Source organism: Salvelinus namaycush, unplaced genomic scaffold (genome assembly GCF_016432855.1).
Source record: "Salvelinus namaycush isolate Seneca unplaced genomic scaffold, SaNama_1.0 Scaffold2482, whole genome shotgun sequence".
Classification (NCBI taxonomy): Eukaryota; Metazoa; Chordata; class Actinopteri; order Salmoniformes; family Salmonidae; genus Salvelinus; species Salvelinus namaycush.
The window spans coordinates 1-15,000 of record NW_024059322.1 but is presented as its reverse complement, the minus strand read 5'-3'; the positions used below and the strand labels follow the sequence as shown (position 1 = coordinate 15,000).

Genomic DNA, 15,000 nt, shown 5'->3' with positions numbered 1-15,000 from the left:
AGAGTATGGCATTGTTGCCTCCCATAGCATTGAATGCAAGGGAAGCCAGCAAATTTTGGCTCCCTTGATCATTTAAAAAATTAAAGCATCAGCTCAGCATTGAGCTAAACTGAGTGAGCTCAGCTGTGAATGGTCTGGCACACCATAAAAAGGTCTCAAGGGAAGCCTGTTTGAATTTGGCTTCACACCAATCACATCCATTAGCAGCCAAATGTCATTGACAGAAACTGAATTGGTGCATCTCGTTGTGTCGTTGTCCCCATTGCTAGCTAGCTAAATCTTCCCTTTTAGCCATGGTGGATAGGGATTTTGACTTGTGGTTTTACTTAATTCTCCGTACTGGCCAATAATTTATATCACAACATAAATTCATAACATATGTTTGCCCCTAGCCTGAGAGGATGGAAGTTCAACATGTAGCTAGATGTAGTAACTTTAGGCTTATGTTAACTAGCTGGCCTGGCGCTTTGGTTGCCCATGAAAGGAAGTTAGGCTTACTACCACTAATACCACTACTAACATTTTGCCTGCTACTACTAATACTACTACTACTACTACTACTACTACTACTACTACTACTACTACTACTACTACTACTACTACTACTACTAACACTAGGCCTACTACTACTAATACGACTAATACTACTCCCACTATGACTACTACTACTACTACGACTACTACTACTACCACTACTGCTACCACAAGGCCTACTACCACTACTACTACTTTTACCACTAGGTCTACTACCACTACTACCACTAGTACTAGGCCTACTACCACTATTACCACTAGTACTACTACCACAACCACTACCACCCACTAATACTACTTCTAGGCCTAACTGACCACACTACAATCTACTACGACTACTACAACTAATAATCCTACCACTACTACTACCACTAGGCCTAGTAACACTACTACTACTACCACTAGGCTTACTACTACTACTACTACTACTACTACTACTACTACTACTGACTACTACTAATGCTACCACCACTAGGCCTACTACTACCGCTACTACTCCTACCAATATGCCTACTACCGCTACTACTACTACTACTACTACTACAACTACTATTACCACTAGGCATACTACTACTACTACTACTACCACAACTACCACTAGGCCTCCTACTACTACCTCTACTACTACTACTATTACCACTACTACTACCATTAGGCCTACTACTACTACTACTACTAACACTACTACTACCACTACTACTACTGCTACTACCACTACTACTACTACCAATACCACCACAACCACTACTACTAACACTAAGCCTACTACTATGACTACTACTACTACCTCTACTACTACTTCCACTACTACTACTACCACTACCACTACTGCCACTACTACTACCACTACTACTACATACCCTACTAATACTACCACTAGCACTACTACTACTAATACAACTACTACCAATATTACTACTACTACTACTAATAATATCACTACTACCACTAGGTATACCACTACTACTACTACCACTAGGCCTACTACCACTACTACCACTACTACCACTAGGTCTACTACCACTGCTACTACTTCTACCACTAGGCCTACTACAACTACTACCACTAGTACTAGGCCTACTACCACTACTAACACTAGTACTACTACCACAACCACTACCACTAATACTACTTCTAGGCCTACTACCACTACTACCACTACTACGACTACTACCACTAATAATCCTACCTCTACTACTACCACTAGGCCTAGTACCACTAAAACCACTACTACTACTACCACTAGGCCTACAACTACTACTACTACTACTAAGCCTACTACCACTACTACTACTACTACTACTACTAGTACTACTACCACTCGGCATACTACTACTACCACCACTACCACTAGGCTATACTACTACTAACTACACAAGCTTAGCTATTACTACTACACTACTACACTACTTACCTACTACTAGCAACTACTACTACACTAGGCCTACAACTACTATATTACACCAACTAGGCATTACTACCCACCACTACTACTACAACTACTACTACTGACTACTACTACTACTACTACCACTAGCCTACTACTACGACTACTACTACTACTACTCTACCACTACTATCACTGGCCTCATACTACTACCACTACTACACTAGTGCTACTATCACACAACCAAGACCACAATGCGACTTCTAGCCTACTAACACTGTCTACTACTACCACTACTACTACTACCACTAGGCTACTACCACTCTACATACTAACCACTAGGCCTACTAACACAACTACTATCCACTACTACTACTACCACTAATACTCAAAAAACCCAAAAACGCGGTTTACTACATTTTGGGTTTTTCTACTACTCTACTACTACTAACATTAGGCATACTACTAACTAGACTACTACGTCCTACCACTACTACCCACTACTCCACGAGGCCAACTACCTCCACAACTACTATACTACTACTACTACTAACTAAATACTACTATACTACTGTACAAAACTACTACCATGGGGCCTTACCACCCTAATAACCACTACTACCTTTGCTCTACTAACTACTAATTACTACTACTACTAAACTACCACTACCGCTAGGCTATACGACTACTAGCTACTACTACTTCTACTTACACTACTACTACTACTATTTACTACTGACTAAACTATGCCTACTACAACGAATACGACTACTCCTACCACTAGGAACCCTACTACTACTACTACTACTCGTACTACTACTACGCTACTACTACTACTACTAACCACTAGGCCTACTACCACTACAACACTAGTGCTAGGCCGACTACCACTACTACCAATAGTACTACTACCAAACAACTATGCTAATACTACTTCGTTGTGGAGGCCTACGTACCATTACCACACCTTACTACTACTATACCACTATAATCCTACCACTACTACTACCACTAGAGCCTAGTATTACTATCTACTACCACTAGGCTTACTACTACTCTACTACTACTCCTACTCACTTACCAATTGGCCTCTACTCCTCTACTACTCCCACTACTGACTACTACCCACTACTACCACTAGGTCTACTACTACTACTACACTACTACTACTACTAACCACCACTACAACTCTTCGTACTACCACTAAACTACTACTAATGCTTCTACTACTATACCTGCTCGGGCCCTACTACTACTACTCTACTACCTACTCCACTATACTACCACTAGGCCCTACAACTATACTATTACTACTACTACCACTAGACATACTACCACCACTACTACTACCCCTACTACTCTACTACTACTACTACTACTACTACTACTACTACTACCACTAGCCTACTACTACTACTACACTACTACTACCACTACTATCACTAGCTCAGACTACTACACTACTACACTATGCTACTTCACAACCAGACCACTAATGCTACTTCTAGCATACTGAACACTGCTACTACTACCACTACTACTACTACCACTAGGCATACTACCACGACTACCCCTACTACCACTAGGCTACTACCACAAAACTCCTAATACCACTACTACTACTACCACTAATACTACCACCGGTTACTACCCTACTACTACTCTCACTACTACATTAGGACTACTACCTACTATTACTACTCCTCTACCACTACGACCCTACTACCATCTAGCCACTACCTCACAACTACCTACTCCTACTACTACTAACTGACTACTATACTATTCTACTACCACAACTACTACCATGGGGCTTACTACCAACTAATACCACTACTAACCTTTGCTCTACTCCTAGATACTACTACTACTACCACTACCGCTAGGCCTAATACTACTACTACTACTACTACTACTACTACTAAAACTAGGCTATACAACTAATACGACTACTACTACCACTAGGATACCCTACTACTACTACTACTACTATGACTACTACTACTACTACTACTACTCTACTACCACTAGGCTACTAACACTACTCCACGAGTTCTAGCCTAACTACCACTACACCACTAGTACTACTACCAAAACAACTATAGCTAATACTACTTCTAGGCCTACGCCACTACCACACCTACTACTACTACTACCCCTATAACTTCATACCACTACTACTACCACTAGCCTAGTTATTACTACTACTACCCCTAGCTTCTATACTACTACTACTACTCCCACTTGCCTAGCTACTACTAGCTACTACGACTACTACTACTAACCACCATCTACCACTATTCGTACTCCCACTACTACTACTACTGCTTCTACTACTAATACCGCTAGGCCTACTACTACTCTACTACTACACTACTACTACTACTACTACCAATAGGCCTACTACTAACTACTACTACTACTACTACCACTACTACCACTAGGCTCCTACTACTACTACTATTTACCAACGCTATACCATTTACAGCCTACTGCTACTAACTACTAACCCTAAGCCTACTAACTACCACTACCATACTACCACTATCACTACTACTAATACCAATAAACTACTACCACTACTACTACCTACTAATACTACTACCACTACTACTACACTACGTACTACTACTACTACCACCACTACTACGACTACTACTACTACACTACTACTACTCTACTACTACTACTACTGCTACTACTACTACTACTACTACTACTACTACTTACTACTACAATAGGCCTATTACTACCACTACTCTATACACTACTACTCCACTACTACTACTACTTCTACCACGACTACTACCACTAGGCTCACTACGACTACTATACCCTCACTTGGCCTACTATTCTAACTACTACTACTCAACTTGGCCTACTACTACTACTACTTACTGACTAATACCACCATCTAGCTACTACTACTACTACTACCGACTACTACTACTACCTACTACTACACCACTAGGCCTACTACTACTACTACTACTACTATACCTACTACTACCACTAGGGCCTACTACCAACTAGCCACTACTACCACTAGCTACTACCACTACTACTACTACTACTACCCACTACTACTACTACCCACCTCTAAACTACTACTACTACTACCAATAGGTCTATTATCACTACGACCAATTTCCCTACTACTAACACCACTTAGGCTACGACACTAACTACACTCCAACTAGGCTACTTTCACTACTACCAATACTAGTACTGCCACAACCTTCCTACTGCTGGAGCCCCAACCACTAACATAATCTTCTCTTCTAGCCTACTTTCCTACTACTATACCACTACTACTGACTACCACTTAGGTGCCACTACCATACTACCACTAGGCCCACTACTACTACTATACTACTACTACTACGTCTCACTAGGTCTACTAATATACTACCACTCCCACTATTCTACTACTACCACTACTACTACCACTAGGCCTACTACTACAACTACTACTACTACTACCCTAATCTGCTACTTATACAACTACTACTACTACTACTACTTACACTACTACTACTATACTACTACTAGCTACCACTGCTACTACTACTACTACTACTACTTACTACTAACTTCCTACTACTACTACTACCACTACTACTACTACCAAAACTACTAGTACTACTAATACCACCACTACTACTATCAGCTCATACTACCACTAAACTACTACTAAACCACTAGGCTACTACTACTACTACTCCTACACTACCTACTACCACTAGGCCTACTACCACTAACTACTACTATTACGACACGAGTCCTACTACCACTACTATCTTCATACATAGGCCTATTAACCACTATTACATTCCACACTACTATACCACTAGGCCTACTACACTACTACCACTACACTAGGCCTACTCCACTACTACCACTACTACTACTACTACTCCTTTTAACCACTACTTCTACTTCCATCGAGAACTACTAACTACACTAATACTACTTCTAGACATACTTACCACTACTACTACTACTACTAACTACTACTACTACCACTTAGGCCCACTACTACTACTGCTACTAATACTACTACTACTACGACTACTACTACTACTACTACTACTAACTACTACTACTCACCACTTGGCCTACTACTACTACTACTACTACCACCACTACTACTACACTAGGCATACTAACTACTACTACTACCACTACCACTATTCTACAATTCTACTGCTACTCTACATGGCCTACTATACTTCAACAACCACTATTCTACTACACTACTACTACTACCACTACCAACTACTACTACTACTACCAACCACTGTCAACTACGAACTACTCACTACTACCATACATACTACTTACTACTACTACTACTACTACTACTCTACTTAACCGCCACTACCAACTATTCTTAACTACCACTACTACTACTAACTGCTTTTCTCACTACTACTACCGCTAGGCTACACTACGGAACTACTAACTACTACTACTACTTACTAATACTACTACTACCTACTACATATGCTACTACTACTACTACTACTACTACTACCACTACTACACTCAGGGCCTCCTACTACTACTACTATTACCACTAAACTATACCATTTACGCCTCTACTACTACTACTACACTACTACACTAAACCACTCCCACTACTACCACTATCACTACTACTACTACCATACCACTACTACCACTACTACTTACCACTAATACGACTACACACTACTACCAATACTACTACTACTACTACTACTACTACTACTATACTACTACTATACTACTACGAACTCACTACTACCACTACTACTACTACTACCAATCAGCATATTATACTCACTACTACTACTACTACTCACCATACTACTACTACTTCTACCCCTCTACTACCACTACTGACTACACTACTAATACTTACCACTGTGCCTTCTACTCGAACTACTAACTACTCACTACCAACTTGGCCTAGTTGGGGGAGAGAGGGGGGTTTTCTACTACTCCTACTACTACTACTACTACTACTACCACCACTAGGTCTACTACTAACTACTACTACTACACTACTACTATTACTACTACGCCACTAGGTCTACTAAACTACACACTACTATACCTACTACTACCACTAGGCCTACTACCAAAACTACCCAACTACTACCATAGGCCCTACTACCACTACACTACTAACTACTTCTAGCACTACTACTACTACCACTACTACTTACTACTACTACCAATAGGTCTATTTATCACACTACCATTTCCAATACTACTACCAACCACTAGGCCCTACGACCACGACTACCCCTCCAACTAGGCCACTTTCACTCTACCAATACTAGTACTGCCACAACTACTCTGCTACACACCACTAACAAGAATATTACCTTCTAGGCCTACCTTCACTACTACTACTACCACTAATACTACTCCTACAACAGGCCTACGTACCGCTACTACAACTAGGAAGGCCACTACTACCTACTACTACTACTACTACTAATCAACCTAAGGTCTACTACTACTACTACCACTACCAAATACTTTCTACTACTACCACTACTACTACCACAAGGCCTACTACTACAACTACTACAACTACATACTACACAAATACCACTACCACTACAACTCTACTTCTATACCCTAATAACTGCTACTACTACTACTACTGACTACTAACTACTACTACTACCAACTACTACTACTACTACTACTACTACTACTACTACTACTACCAACTACTACTATTACCAAAGCTACTAGTACTACTAATAACCACCACACTAATAATACAGCTCACCCTAAACCACTACAACTTACTACTACCATACTACCTACACTAGGCCACTACTACTACTACTACTCCTCCACTACTACTACAACGAGGCCTACTACCACTACTACTAACTATTACCACTAGACCTACTACACTACTACTAATTCTACAAATAGGCCTATTACCACTACTACCATTACCCACGACTACTAATACCACTAGGCCACTACCAGCTACGACCACTACCACTATGCATCTTTCCACTCTACACTACTCTACTACAGTACTTTCACACTACTATCTACTGCACACGGAACTACTACGACCACTAATACTACTTTCTAGACCTACTACCACTACTACTAACTACTACACTACTTCTCCACTAGGCCCACTAACTACTACTACTAACTACTACTACTATACTACACGCTACTACTATACTACTACTATACTACTACTAATACTACGTACTACTACTACACTACTACTACCACCAACTAAGGCCCTACTACCACCACTACTACTACTAGTACTACTGCCACTACTACTACTACTACCACCACTGGCCTACTACTACTACTACTACTACCACCACTACTACACCACTCTGGCATACTACTACACTACTACTACCCACTACCACTCTACGCTACTGCTACCTACTACCATAGGCCTACTAATACTTCAACTAACCACTACTTCTACTATCACTACTACTACTACCACTACACTACTACTACTACTACCACCACTGCCACTACTACATACTACTACTACTACCCTACAACTACTACTACTACTACTACTATACTACTATACTAGCTACTACCACTAACTACCACTGTTACTACTACCACTACTACCAATACTAGTACTACTACTACTCTCTACTACTGACTACTACTATTACCACTACTATAGTAACCAACTAGGCCTAAAACTACTACTCCTACTTTACTACCACTACTACTACCACTAGTCCGACTAACCACTACTAACTACTACCTACACCTCACCTACTACTCTACTACTACTCCCGACTAGGCCCTACTCTACTACTACTACTACTACTACTACTACTGACCACTAGGCTACTACTACTAGTTTTTTTTGCTACTACTACTATAGCTACTACTACCACTAGGCCTACTACCAAAACTACCACTACTACCACTAGGCCTACAAAACCACTATGACCACTACAACAAACTAGACCTACTTTACGAACTAACATACTCGTACTACTTCTAGGCCTACTACGACTACTATACTACTAACTACTACTCCAGAGAGACTCCAGAGAGAGAGAGAGAGAAGAGAAGAGAGTGCCTTCCTCGTACAACGGTTTGATTTTGTTTTGTCTGAGCATTTTTCTTAGCTAGCTACATAGCCTCTTTGTATCAAAAGATAATTGTGTAGTTTTAGAGTAATTATCGAGGTTAGCTAGCCCGAGCTATTTTCGTCTTTTCTAAGTAGTCAACACTGCGATCTAGCCAGCTAGCCAACTTTCTACCGCATAGCGCACTGTAGAAACTATTACATTACAACGGAACGACTTGATTAGTGTAGTGTTAGCTCGCTACATAGTTGTCTTTGCTGTCCTTTGTATCTAAGATAATTGTGTAGTTTAAGTAATTATCGAGGTTAGCTAGCAGCTATTTTCGTCCGCCGCCAGCGCCAACCGTTCTCCTACCTAGTCAACACCTGCTAGCTAGCTAGTCAAACTTCTACCGACTAGCAGCACTGTAGAAACTAATACATTACAACGGAACGATTTTGATTAGTGTAGTGTTAGCTAGCTACATAGTTGTCTTTTGCTGTCCTTTGTATCTAGATAACTTTGTTAGTTTAGAGTAATTATCGAGGTTAGCTAGCCAGCTATTTTCGTCCCTTTCAACGCCGCGCCGCGCCACCGTTCTCACTACTAATCCACACTGGCTAGCTAGCTAGTCAACTTCTACCGACTAGCAGCACTGTGAAACTAGTATCATTACAACGAACGATTTGATAGTGTAGTGTTAGCTAGCTACATAGTTGTCTTTTGCTGTCTTGTAATCTAAGATAATTGTGTGTTAGGTAATTATCGAGGTTAGCTGCCCGCTTATTTCGTCGCCCGCGCACCGTTCTCCTACCTAGTCAACAACTGCTAGCTAGCTAGTCAAGACTTCTTCTACTTCTACCGACACAGTGCCTGTAGAAACTATAATACATTACAACGAACGATTTGATTAGTGGAGTGTTAGCTAGATACATAGTTGTCTTTGCTGTCTTTGTATCTAAGATAATGTGTGTTTAGAGTAATTATCGAGGTTATCGAGGTTACCTAGCCAGTTATCGAGGTTACCTAGCCCTTACACTTTCAAACAAGTCAACAAAGCAAGAGCAATGCTAGCTAGCCTATTCACTCAGCAGCAGTACTGTATCTTTAATCATTTTAGTCACTAAGATTTTGCAACGTAAGCTTACGTGTCGAACCTTCCGAGACGTGTAGTCCCTTGTCATTCAATCTCCTTTGTCATTAGCGTAGCCTCTTCTGTAGCCTGTCAACTATGTGTCTGTCTATCCTGTTCTCTCCTCTCTGCACAACCTTACAAACGCTTCCACTACATTACACTATATTTGGCCAGCTGAAGCAAGTCACACAATTCATAGAAAATGACCATTCTAGTTTTTTAAGTTATTTGTGTCTGTCTCTAGCATTGTGATAATTCAAGTAAGGCTGGAGACCAGATGATATTAGACAGCTGATTGCTTATGACAACTGTAACGTCAGGGGTGTAGTGGAGAAGAAGTCAGGCGCAGCAAGCGCGAGTTCAGGGTAGCTTTAATTACACCACACCGGTGAAAAGCACCACTCACACAAATGCCCCAACGGGGAACTAAACATTTCGCAAAAAACACCAATACACAAACAACGTATTTACAGTCGAGTACAAACGTATACTGAAATACTCCCGCACAACCAGCAGGCTGGCCGGCTGGTAATAAGCCCAATCCAATTAACCCTAACTAAACCAGGTCAACTAATAAACAGACAAGGGGGCGGGGGGGAAATGATCATTGGCAGCTATAGGCCGGTGACGACGCCGCCGAGCGCTACCAGAACGGCAAGGGAAGCCACACTTCCGGTGGGAGTCGTGACAACAACCACTGTAATATTTCATGAAGTACCAATACATTCACGATACATGCACTTACAGACATATATTCATTATAACACATTTCACTGAGGACCGCTGCTTTGTGTTGGATGGTGTATGAATGCCACATGCCCTTGATGTATTGACACACATTGGGTTATGGTGGCCACAGCGCCTACGAGAGAGGTTTTTAAGAGTCAATGTTGTTTTTGGATGAGATATGTAGACCATGCTTGTCCAGAGCAGGCTGTGAGACAGAGGCTCAGTAAGGGGCTTGGTTGGGCTTCCTGATCTGGACCTGACTTGACAGCAGCAAGTCACTGAGGGTCACTGAGGTGGCTGTGGAGCACACCAGGCGTCGTGGCCGATGGGGGTAGAGCGTGAGAACATCGCTTTGTCAAAAATTAGATTTTCTTTCTGCTTCATTATTGTCATGACTCTCATAATGTGCGACCACACCCATGTAGATATGGCTGCTTGCATAGTGTTGGACGTTTGTGATGTTGTTCAGACTTATGGACTTATTGAACATCTATGTACCCTTAAAGATCTGTTCACCAGGTAGGCTCTTTCTCTTGTCGAACGGCTCTCACAATGTCTCCATGAAGAGACAGGAATGGAGACATGGGCAGGAGAGGATTTACATTGGTTGATATCTCAGTCATCACCACAAACATAACCCTTAGAACCTGCCCTCTACAAACAAATTAGGCTAACCAAGAAGTAAGATCGGGAATCAGAAAGTATGCACCTAGTTCCACACGTAAACGTTATCTCCAAAACTCCGAATCAATTACTTCCTAAAAGTAATATGATCATTGTGAGAATTTTATGCAGTTTTCAAAGTCAAAACTGTAGCAGATCTCTCTCGTCCTGCCTTGATTTTGAACCCTTCCCCTTTCAAGTCCCACTTCTTTGCACAGATGTTTACAGGCTCTATTTTTTTTGTTGTATCATTGACCCTGGGGATGTGGTTACCTCACTTGACTTTTGAATGATGTGGTCGTGTTTATTATAGAAAGAGACTTTGAATAGGTCAATGGTCAGTATCATCCTGAAGGGCTTTGTTGGTTGCGCCTTTTCCTAACTATCTTTCTTTACTACGTATGTCATTGTGATGTCTTCACCATCATATGTCTTGGTGTTTTGCTCTGGCCTCAGCGATATAATGAAACATTTAGGAGCCATATGCAGAAAATGTAAACAAAACTGGGGCCAGAATAGCAAGATCTCCACAGCTACAGTGAACTTCCCAGGAGAGCTGACATAAGCTTGGGATAAAGGTATCCGACTGCACAGAATATGAGCATGCTGAGGTGATGAATTTGGCCTCATTGAAGTTCTCGGCAGATTTCGAGCCAGAAAAGCCAGCACAAAGCACAAGAGAGCCAGGAGTCCTATATACCCAATACAGCCCAGAACCATAGCTGACCCACATCACACTCTAGAATGTCTTGTTCCTTATGGTTCTTCATGTTCTTGTAGGAAAGGAGGGAGACTGTTAACCAAAGTACACAGATCAGTACCTGTATGAGAGTGAACGCCATAACCTGAGTCTCTGCTGTGGAGGACGCAAACCATTTCATGACATTACGGCTGGAAGTGTAGCTCTGAGGCCATCAACACCACTATTGTTTTCCCCAGAATACAAGAGATGCGAGGACGAAGGGTGATCCCAAAACGCTGTGTGACGCAGCATACAGGACCACTCGAGGGCCGGCCATGAAAGTAAGAGAACACAGAAAACACAGAGTCAAGGAGAAAGCAGCAGGAAGCTCCTCAGAGTTTTTGGCCTGACGATGGGGTGTCCTTATGAATTGAAAACACCACGCTACCAGAAGTAGTACACCAGCCCCAGTAAGGAGAAAAAACACATAACTATTCCATCTTTCTTCATAGAGATGATTCAACTGGTTTCAAGCCACACAGCGGTCCCTTTTTTCATTTGACCAATAACTCCAAGTCACATCGTAGCAGCCGTTTAGAATCTGTAGGGAGATTAGAAACGTCATTCATTCATGAATCAGTGTGTCTGTGTTTTTCCAATCTATTAGTCTTGTTTGGGCAGTGAGAAGAGCTTGAAAAGTATTGCGGTAGCCCTAAATGCATTATATATTACCTGTGATATACGATCTCTCCCGCCGCACATGGTACCAGTCATAACAGCATACAGGCTTTCCTTTCTGTACAGCTTAACGAGTGCCTGTGGGACAGGCTCTCACTGCACACCCCGCAGTGCCTGTAGAGAAATACACACGTCTGAAATAATGGTGTATTTTATATAATAAAACGTGCAGAAATATTTTAATGTCCACTACTTGTGGAGTTATATTACGCAGTACAAAACAAGACAATTGCGATAGACTATGCGGATTACGTTATAAGAATCATGTTTTAACATTCGTAGTGGTTTGAGGTTGTGCATGTGTTATGCTTTTGCAACTAGTCAACATGTATTTAGTCTAAACCTCTGCCTGGCCCCCTGCCAGACAGTTTTCCCTTGTTGAAGGTAATGCGCTGTTCAGGGGGCCTCGAGGAATCAGACAGCCCCACAGCATTGAACTGCAGGTCCCATTCTCCTCCTGCTGCCAGTTCACTAGGTGTAGCCGCCACCCAATCTCCGTTATCACGAACCGATCTCGTCCTCTCCTGTCTTTACTCTAAACCTCCACCTCCTTCAGGTACTGCTCCGCACCTGCTCACAACATGGAGAGAGACAGAGAGAGAGAGAGAAGTGAGAGAGAAAAGAGAATGAAGAGATTGAGAGAGAGAGACGTGGAGAGAGAGAGACACAAGAGACACAGAGACACACAGAGACACACAGATACACACAGATGCATAAGAGACAATATAGACAGAGAGACGAGAACAGAGAGACACCAAGAGAGACAGAGAGAGACAGAGAGACACAGAGAGACCCAGAGAGAGACACGAAAACAGACAGAGGGGATGATTCATATGACATGTGCTTGCTCCCTGCTGTGGTGTGGTAGACTGGTCTGTTGCCCCTGTCTGTGTCATTCTTTAAGTCTGCCGTAGGTTGTGTAGAGCGTGTGCACTGGCATATACAACAGCTGGTGTACACTTTATTGGATTTCTCCGCTCTGGACACTTCCGTGTATTGGTCTTCAGCTTTTGCTAAGCTCTCTGTTCCTGTGCACAGCGTGCGCTGCCCCCCTTGAAGGAGCACTGAACACAGACTCCTTCCCAGAACTCCATAGCAGGGTGTTATCTGCGCCTGAGAGGGGTGCACCTTCTCTAGAACCCTCCAGACCATCCAGCCTGGCATTCCTGATGGCAAAGCCCACCGCCCCACTCAGGACCGTAGGCCTTGTTCTCCGTTAAGCACTCTGGCTGTGATCCAGGCCTCGCTGCCCACGCCACTGCAACCCTGGGTCTCCTCAGAGCCAACTCATTCAGCAGGGGGAGGAGGTCCCCGAAAAAAAAAGCCCAGGAACAGTACCACCACCCTAGCTGTGGCCCTTCCTATCACCCTGACGGTTTCCATGAGTTCCTCTCAGGGGTCCTGTCGGTGGGATGGCCTCTTGGTACTCTACACAGACCCTTCATGCGACGCTGCCTCCATGAATGTGGCCAGGCCCTTGTTCCATAGTCATTGTTGCTGTTCACCACTCCCACCCGTTCCATCCAAAGTGTTTGACCAGCTTTGCCAGGGCTCTCTGCTGCTCTGTATAAGTCACTGTAGATGTTCTGAATAAGGAGGGGACTTTTTTTCTGTACTCAGACAAGCACAGGTGGCAAGTGGCTAGATCTGTGTGGAAAAACGGGAAGATTTGAATTGATCTTTCATACTAGCTGACATGATTATACTACCCTAAAGAGTCCAACCAGAAGGTGTCTCACCACGGGATGCCTGATGGTCCGACAGGGATGATCTTCGATGGTTGATGTGGAGCTTGATCCCCTACAATACCCAACAACGGCGGAGATCTGGAGCAGGAGGAGGGTTTCTCCCCAGGCTGTCCTCAGGCCAGGCTGTTCATCAGGGCCGGGCTGAGTGGGTGGCAAGGGGGGCAGAGAGCTGCAGAGTCATAGACCTGGTAACCCAGAACACCCTGGAAGCAGATCCTGCTGTTGTTGATCTCCTCCCGGGAAAAGATCAGGGTCTGTGCCACTGGAACTCACGTGGTGAAACTGGACAGCGAGCG

At 42.8% G+C, this 15,000-nt stretch overlaps 1 pseudogene; it reads right to left on the bottom strand.

The window, feature by feature from the left end:
- Positions 1–14,756, bottom strand: part of LOC120039024 — a 27,872-nt pseudogene extending 13,116 nt beyond the window's left edge.
- Positions 14,757–15,000: the final 244 nt, after the last annotated feature.